Source organism: Babylonia areolata, chromosome 2 (assembly GCF_041734735.1).
Source record: "Babylonia areolata isolate BAREFJ2019XMU chromosome 2, ASM4173473v1, whole genome shotgun sequence".
Classification (NCBI taxonomy): domain Eukaryota; kingdom Metazoa; phylum Mollusca; class Gastropoda; order Neogastropoda; family Buccinidae; genus Babylonia; species Babylonia areolata.
In genome coordinates, this window is record NC_134877.1 from 23,622,902 (window position 1) to 23,632,194 (window position 9,293).

Consider the following 9,293-nt stretch of genomic DNA (forward strand, 5'->3'; position numbering starts at 1 on the left):
ATGTCAGTTTTTTGTCACAATCATCGTGAACACAACAAGGACGATCAGCCTTTAATTAGAGACCAATGTCAATACTATTCATTCTATTTAAACCACCAGAAAAACATATAAATAAACATATTCTCAAATGTGGGGGGTAACGGACTCTTACATCAAACCATAAACATAATTATATAGAGATATAAACATATAATTATTTCAGTGACCCAAACCAACCTGGTTTTAGAGAAGGTTGATCATGTCATACTGCTTTAATCAAATTAAAATCAATGGCTTTTCAAAATGATTAATGACACTGTGGTGTTCTTCAAATAATTTTTAAAAGCATTTTGACGAAATTCGTCATGACCTAGTCTTACCAGAAAACACTGAGTGATCGCTGTACCGATCTCAGCCGCATGGTCGCCACCCACCTACCTTGAATTTCCATATCTGAAAAATACTGAGACATTTTTAACAATTCGCTGTTGTGAATGCATCTGCCTCGTCTCTACAAATACTTAAATATGCCATGGTGCTCCACAAGGTTTTGTCCTCGGTCCTAGTTTGTTTCAGTTTCACATTATCTTCAATTTGGAAGGTCAGCCGTCATCATTGACTATTGTTGACCTGTGGTTATTATTATTTTTATGTTGATTATCCGCCCCTTCATATTTAAGCCTCCTGTGAACTTAGTTTTGCAGATGACCGGCAAAACATTGCAATCAACTGATACTATCTCTGCTAACAAAGCGTAAACAGCCTGTAATAGCCTGAATGGACTGGACATAACATTGCAACCCGGCCACCCTCACCAAACCAAGTTTGTGCTAGAAACGATCAGAAAAAAAAAGACAAATCCTCACTGACACATAAATTTCCTGCAATTTAGTGAATTGATAATATAATCAAGCCATTGATGAAGCTGACAAACCATGCACACGGGGTACATGGAATTCAGTACAATTTCTTGGACTTATCATATGACTAACATATTGAAACAGATCAGTTTCCACAAAAACCTACCAACCAGCAAAAGTTAACTTGAACACTTTCATTATCAACTTTCAAGAATGTTGCCAAGTTTTTTCAGGCGTTCGTCCAGTGCAAGCGCCAACACCCTGAAGCCACTTCTCGGCCTTCACTCTGGCAAACTGAACGCGCGCTTTAAATTGCACTGAGCAAAGATCACGTTTAGAAAGAGAATCATGTATAAATACAGTTAAATTACTGACGTACGCCGCCGCTACGCACAAAAGGAGTTCACGATCACTGATTCTGACAGTGTGACAATTTCAAAAGACATTTACCAACTGCGTGATGAAAGAGATACTGTCAAAAGATCTACCAATGTCTCGGCAATTTATTTAATCCGAGTCACAACTGATGTTCACATTTCATATTCGCCACAAAACAACACAACAAAATTCTATTTGTATGCAACACAACTGACAAAATTGTAGTCGGTTAGTTAACTTTGATACTTTCATGAATTGAACTTTTAAAAAAAATGTATTCCGTTATTTTATATTGCATTGTTAATGTTGCAAGTGTTTTGGAAAGACAATAAACGAAGGGGGGTAACTGAATAGGGCAGAACTTTTGTCGGGAAGGAAAAGTATTTGTCTTCATTATCCATTTTGAACATGGACACGATTTCACCGGAACTGATGAAAAATATTGTTGACTGAACACTTTGGACTGTCAAACAGTGTGCATTAATTCCAACAAATGACACATTGTGTCCCAAACCTCTTCGCAAATTCCAAACTGAGCTGTTTTCATGTAGACTTAGTATATAGACTCTTCATCAGTTGATAATCAGTAACATCACACACTTAAACACACACACACCCCTCAACCCCCCCCCCCCCCCACACACACACACACACACACACACATGCATGTGTACATACATACAAATCATAGTAGACTGACTTGCATTTATCACAGTGAGATGTGGGTACTATCAAGTGTTTGATCTCTGTATGTGTCTGTGTGTGTGTGTGCCTGTTATGTCAGTGCGCGCGCGAGAGAGACTGAGCTCCGTCTGCCCTGCGATCTCCGTAATTTCGACCTTCTCATCAATCGCCAAAGTCGGTCACGGTCAATGTCACTGTTCCAGATGTAAAAAATAGAAAGAAAAAATAATGATAAGATAAAATAAATGATGAACTTTAAATAATGCGTCTGTTGATACACACACACACACACACACACACACACACACACACACACACACACACACACATACACACACACACACACACACACACTGACACACACACACAGATACAGGTATATATATATATATATATATATACACATACAGTTCTGGATTGTACATAGTATGCCCGCCGGCATGCAGTACTATAGTATATACATACTCAGTCGTAGCTGCTGGGGAATAAATTACAGAAACGATGAAACGGTCTGTGTGTGTGTGTGTGTGTGTGTAAATAAAATAGCTTTAGTTAACGCATAGATCATTTACACCATGTTTGCGCCGTTCAGTATACATATATATATATATATATATATATGTGTGTGTGTGTGTGTGTGTGTGTGTGTGTGTGTGAGGTCAGGTCATTATATCTGCTACTGGTAACCTGTAATCCAATACAACCTGGTCAGGGTCGGGGCGCCGGCGACTAAACAGGCACTCCAACCGCTCCCTTGCGGGACTGGTGAGCCGGGTGGCTAGACACCCTTATGGAATTAAAAACGAGATCCATAAAAGGGCGTCGGCTCAGGAGAGCCACCGACGGCAATCTAGCTCCACCGTGCTGTGTGCATGCCACACGCAGTTGGCCCCCGGGATGTGTCTACCCATGCATGTGAAGTCTGGATCCGGCAGAATCTGCGGAAGAAACCTATCGGTTCAACGGAGAGGAAGGCGGTTACAACAACGCACTGTGGAGTGCAGAGAGCAAGATGAGACACCGAAAGGATATCTTGGTCATCCACTGCATCCGTGCTCATCCTCCAGTCGTCTCGACTTAGTCTTGCCACTGGAAATTGGTGAACCCGGACGAGAGAGTGAGGTCGACGTTGCGCAACTCCTCTTCACTTAAACAAACTCATCGCGCAAGTCATCAGTCATCTTTAATGACCTTTCATCTTTCATCCTTTCATCACCCCCAAGTCCTGTGGCGACAGGCGAGCAACGAAACGACAGGTGTGGGTACACTGGCAGTCGCAGCCGCAGACCTGCACGCAGGTGGCTCAGGCCATAGGGTCGTTCTTCATCGACAGGAGCAGCGATGGAGCTCGGCAGCCGTCTGAGCGTCTGAGCAGCCCTCTTTAGGAATGCACTGCTCACCTCCCTGGCATGAGGAAGGGGCTAGAAAAGGTGCCCTAAAAATTGCCTGCTCCATATCACCCTGGCCAGCATACCGCGGCTGGCGGGGACCCTACATCAGCGGTCGAAACAAAGAGAAAGAAAAGAAAAGAACAAGGATCGTTCCTCTCACCATTGGTGCTTGGAACATGACTCTCCTGGACAGAGATGACGCGGACAGACCCCAAAGGAGAACGGCACTAGATGCATCCGAACTCGCCAGATACAACATCGACATCGCAGCCTGGAGTGAGACTCGGCTTGCAGGCGAAGGCAAGGTCAATGAACGGGGATCTGGTTACACCTTCTTCTGGAGTGGACGAGGAAGCGAAGAGCGACGTGAGGCTGGCGTTGATTTTGCAGTAAAAACAGCACTTGTCAGCAAGCTAGCTGACATCCCAAAGGGAGTCAACAATAGGCTTATGACCATGAAACTCCCACTGGCATCTGGCCAGAAGCACCTCACCATTTTCAGTGCCTACGCCCCAACCATGGCCAACCCGGATGAAGTGAAGGCGAAGTTCTACGAGGACCTTCACTCTGTCATTGTGCTATCCCGAAAGCAGACAAGCTCATCATTCTTGGGGACTTCAATGCTAGAGTTGGCTCTGACTACATCTCCTGGGATGGAGTGATTGGAAAGCACGGTGTGGGCCACTGCAACCCAAATGGATTGCTTTTGCTTCAGACCTGTGCAGAGCACGAACTGCTGATAACCAACACAGTTTTCTGCCTTCCTACCCGTAACAGGACGTCATGGATGCACCCTCGCTCAAAGCATTGGCATCTCATCGATTATGTCATCGTTAGGAAAAGGACTAGGCAAGATGTACGTGTGACAAAGACCATGTGCGGCGCCGAGTGTTGGACAGACCACCGCCTTGTAGTCTCGAAGTTGAATATTCGAACCCAACCCAAGAGACGCCCCCAAGGCCAGAAGGCTCCAAAACGGCTCAACATCGCTAAGCTGAAAAACATCACCATCAAACAGACCTTTGTGGAGCTGCTGGAAGATCGTCTGGAATCCGCCTCTCTGGACAACCAGAATGTGGAGTCTGACTGGAGGACCCTGCGCGAGCTGATCTACAGTACAGCTTCAGAGACCCTGGGACCCATGACCAGAAAGCACAAAGACTGGTTTGATAAAAACTGTGATCAAATCAAGCAGCTTCTGGATGAGAAACACCGTCTGCATCAAGCCTACCTGAGCAACCTAAAGTCCACATCAAAAAAGGATGCGTACAATGCCATCCGCAGGACTGTTCAGCAAAAGTTACGTCAGATGCAGGATAAGTGGATGAGTGACAAAGCTGATGAGATCCAGGGATATGCTGACAGGCACGATATGAAGAGGTACTATGATGCCTTAAAAGAAATCTACGGCCCCACATCCTCAGGATCACCCCCCCTCCTCAGTGCAGATGGGAATACCTTGATCACCGAAAAGGAGAAAATCCTCGAACGCTGGGCTGAGCACTTCAACAGTGTCCTAAATCGCCCTTCCTCCATAAATGATGAAGCCATAGACCATCTCCCACAAGTCCCCATCAACGAAGCACTGGACGATTCGCCAACACTTCTTGAGACCCAGAAAGCAATCCGTCTGCTATCCAGTGGCAAAGCACCTGGCTCAGACTCCATACCAGCAGAGGTCTACAAGGATGGAGGCACTGTGCTGACTGAGAAGCTCCATCAGCTGTACTCACTCATGTGGAAAGAAGAGACGATCCCCCAGGATTTCAAAGATGCATCTATCATTCACTTGTACAAGCGAAAGGGGAACCAGCAAGTCTGTGATAACCATCGGGGCATTTCCTTGCTCTCCATCGCAGGCAAGATACTTGCCAGGATCCTACTAAACCGCCTCACAGCACACCTTGACCAAGGTCATTTGCCTGAGAGCCAATGTGGATTCCGGAAAGAGCGCAGAACCACCGACATGGTGTTTGCTGCAAGGCAGCTGCAAGAGAAATGTCAGGAGCAAAATGCTAATCTGTTCTCCACCTATGTCGACCTCACTAAGGCCTTCGACACCGTGAGTAGAGAGGGACTGTGGAAAATCATGGCCAAGTACGGATGCCCTCGGAAATTTATTTCCTTGGTCAGCCAATTCCATGAAGGCATGCAGGCTCGAGTCCAGGACAATGGTGAAACATCTGCTCCTTTTCCTGTCACAAATGGTGTCAAGCATGGCTATGTCCTGGCGCCAACACTGTTCAGCCTCATGTTCTCTGCAATGCTTACTGATGCCTTCAGAGATGGCGATGTTGGAATCGGCCTAAAGTACCGAACAGATGGCAAGCTGTTTAACCTCAGAAGGCTTCAAGCAAAAACGAAAGTCATGACAGACATCATCAGAGACTTTTTGTTTGCTGATGATTGTGCCCTCAACGCTGGATCTGAAGCTGACATGCAACTCAGCGTTGACAAGTTTGCCACTGCCAGCAGGAACTTCGGCCTTACCATAAGCATGAGGAAAACTGAGGTTCTCCATCAGCCAGCCCCAGGGAAACCCCACATTGAGCCCAACATCACAGTCAACGGTCAGAGACTCAGTGCAGTGGAGCGGTTCACATACCTTGGCAGCACACTGTCACGAAATGCGACCATCGACAATGAAGTGAACGTCAGGATTGCAAGAGCAAGTGCAACCTTTGGCAGACTGTATGCAAATGTCTGGAACAGAAGAGGCATTGGTCTTGAGACCAAGCTAAAGGTCTACAGAGCAGTAGTTCTCCCCACACTACTGTACGCCTGCGAAACTTGGACAGTGTACCAACGACACGCCAAGAAGCTGAACCACTTCCACACAACATGCCTCAGGAAGCTACTGAACATCAAGTGGCAAGACAGGACCCCAGACACGGAGGTGCTTGCAAAAACCGCCCTTCCCAGCATCTTCACCATTCTGATGCAGTCCCAGCTTCGCTGGGCTGGACACGTGGCGCGCATGCCAGACCATCGGCTGCCGGCCCAAAATGCTCTTCTATGGCGAGCTGCAACAAGAGAAGAGATCACACGGAGGTCAGAAGAAGCGCTTCAGAGATACTCTGAAAGTCTCTTTGAAAGCGTTTGATATCAACCCTGACTCCTGGGAGGAATCTGCAGTAGACCGTGACAAATGGCGCGCTGCTGTGCACAAAGGCGCCAAGTTGTGCGAGGCCAACAGGACTGCTGCAGCTGTTCAGAAGAGGCAGGCCAGAAAGTCACGGGCAAACAAGCTCCCTGACAATGATATGCCTGTCTTTGTCTGCCCCAACTGTCAGCGAACATTTCGTGCGCAGATTGGACTATTCAACCATCTGCGCATTCACAGATAGATTCATGAGCATCCCCCCACCCCACCACCACCCTCCCCCCATCCCCCAGCTGGTTGACAACGATGGTCATCATCGATCTCGATGGACACACACCACCACCATATATATATATATATATATATATATATATATATATATATATATATATATATATATATATATGTACATACATACAGTTCTGAATTGTATGCATGCAGAACTGAAGTATACCTAGTACTCATAGCTGCCGTGCTTGCCGGGGAATAAATTTCAGGAACGACTGATGAAAAGTTCTGTGTGTGTGTGTGTGTGTGTGTGTGTGTGTGTGTGAATATTGAAACAGCTTTAGTTAACACATAGATGAATATACACCATGTTTGCGCCGTTCAGTTTATCAGCCCTCGACTCGAATGCAATGGAATACGTTCGTTTCTCAGATCCGGCCTCACGAGTAAAACCACCTACTTCTTTCGGCTGCCCGAGTCAGTATCTCCACCAATACCACCACCACCACCACCACCACCCCTCCCGCGTCCCCCCCCCCCCCCACACACACACTCAAAGGCATTCAATTTCTTCGCTAATCCGGCCTCTTCCCCCCCCCCCCCCCCCCCCCCCCCCTCCGTTAAAGTGCACCAAACAAACAAAGATTCGCGTTTAAAAAAAAAAAAAGAAAAAAAAAAGGGGGGGGGGGGGGGTCGGATTGTGAAAAACAGTTGTGTTTACCATGCTGTTAGTTGTGACCCCTTAAAACTTATCACGGAGAAAAATAGCCAGGTAAGCATGTGTTTGCCAGTTACTGAAAAAGAGTGCAACATAAGACTCGGCCGCTTTATCTTGGATAGGGCAAAGTCTAGTAGTCTGCAGACGAAAACAATCGCCCTGTCACCCACTTACATAGTCTTCTACCAATCAAACAGCTGACTCCGCCTCTTCTAAACAGCACACACAGAGAGACACTGAGAAACAGAGACAGAGAGAGAGAGAGAGAGAGAGAGGAGGGGCAGGGGGTGGAGGTGTGTGTGGGGGGGGGGGAGGGGGGGTCGTTCTTTGTGTGTAAAGGCTGTGACTGAGTTAGTTGCACATGTCCAGCCACAAAAAACAAAAACTTGTGACGTCATAACTGCACACACACACACACACACACACACACACACACTGACACACACACACACACACACACACACACACACACACGTGTACACACACACACACACACACACACACACACACGTGTACACACACACACACACACACACACACACACATAAAAGTCTTTCATGCATATAATCATAACATACGCCACGTGTACACACACACACACACACACACACACACACACACACACACACACACACACACACACACACACACACACACACACACACATAAAAGTCTTTCATGCATATAATCATAACATACGCCTGTGTGTGAAAAAATTTCCAGGAACAGGAGTCTTGCCGCACCACTGAGATGTTCATGCAGGGAGTGGACGGCAGTGAAGTGATGATGGCGGCGTCCTCTGTACTCCTGTAGTTGGGGCTGCAGACAAGCTAGCTACAGGGGGTCCTGGGAAGGGTGTGAAGACCCCCGCCCGGGCATCAGTCCGCGCAGCACCATCCGGATAGAAGCAACGGATCACCTCTTCCTCAACCAGCACCTAGTCAGTCGTACATTCTCGTTCAGAGAAAGCTAAGTGTAGAGGAGTTTATTTTACTACATTTAGAAAGGTTTAGTTTGCTACTATTCAGAGTGTTTTAGAAAGCTAAGTTTAGAGGAGTTTATTTTGCTACATTTACTATTACTAATAATAATAAGTACATGTATATTGCGCCTAATCAAATAATTTTGCTCCAAGCGCTTTACAATTATAATAGTTCCAATCCAACGATGAAGTAAACATGACAGATCATAACAGGACGCTGCATCAAAAGTGATAACAATAATAATCTAATTCACACAACGGCCTCACCGGCGCAAAACGTGCTGAATTGCGATAGAAGTATAAAATCCCGATGAGTAAAACATACAGTGAAACACAAAATGAAAAACCAACATCCAGACAATCCATCTAGGAGAAGGACACTCCAAAATCAAACAATGAGCTGCTCCGGCCGACATGTTGGCTGAACTCGGACAGCGGGCAGACCTCCTCCCAAGCGTCATACTAGGCATAGGAGAAAACTGTATGCATCCTACCCACTATGGCCATGCAGACGGACATTAGATGGTATGGCGTTGGTCCCGTGGTATGCCGCGGGGTGGTGACAGCACCGGGCCCCCTGCCTCGAAGGGGCCCACCCACTACTAGTGGTGAAGCGACGACAACTGCGTCGGGAAGGCAGCATCAGCAATATTCGAACAGCCCACACTGTCAGCCGAGTCTCCCAACAGCTTTGCACAGTGGAACGCTGAGGGCCTTCGCAAGAAGAAGCCTGAGCTACAAGAGTTCCCGAGAACCAGGAAGGTGGACATCATCTGTATACAGGAAACACACCTGACAGGTGCCCATCACTTCTTCGTGTTCGAGGTTACGAGCTCTTTCGGCATGACAGAGTCAACCGTCCCAAAGGAGGGGTCGTCACCCTTGTTCGGAATTCTATCCCCGCAATTGAGATAGGAAGGTCATTTGGCGATACCGAGTTCTTAGCAGTCAAAGTAGTAATTGAGGTAAG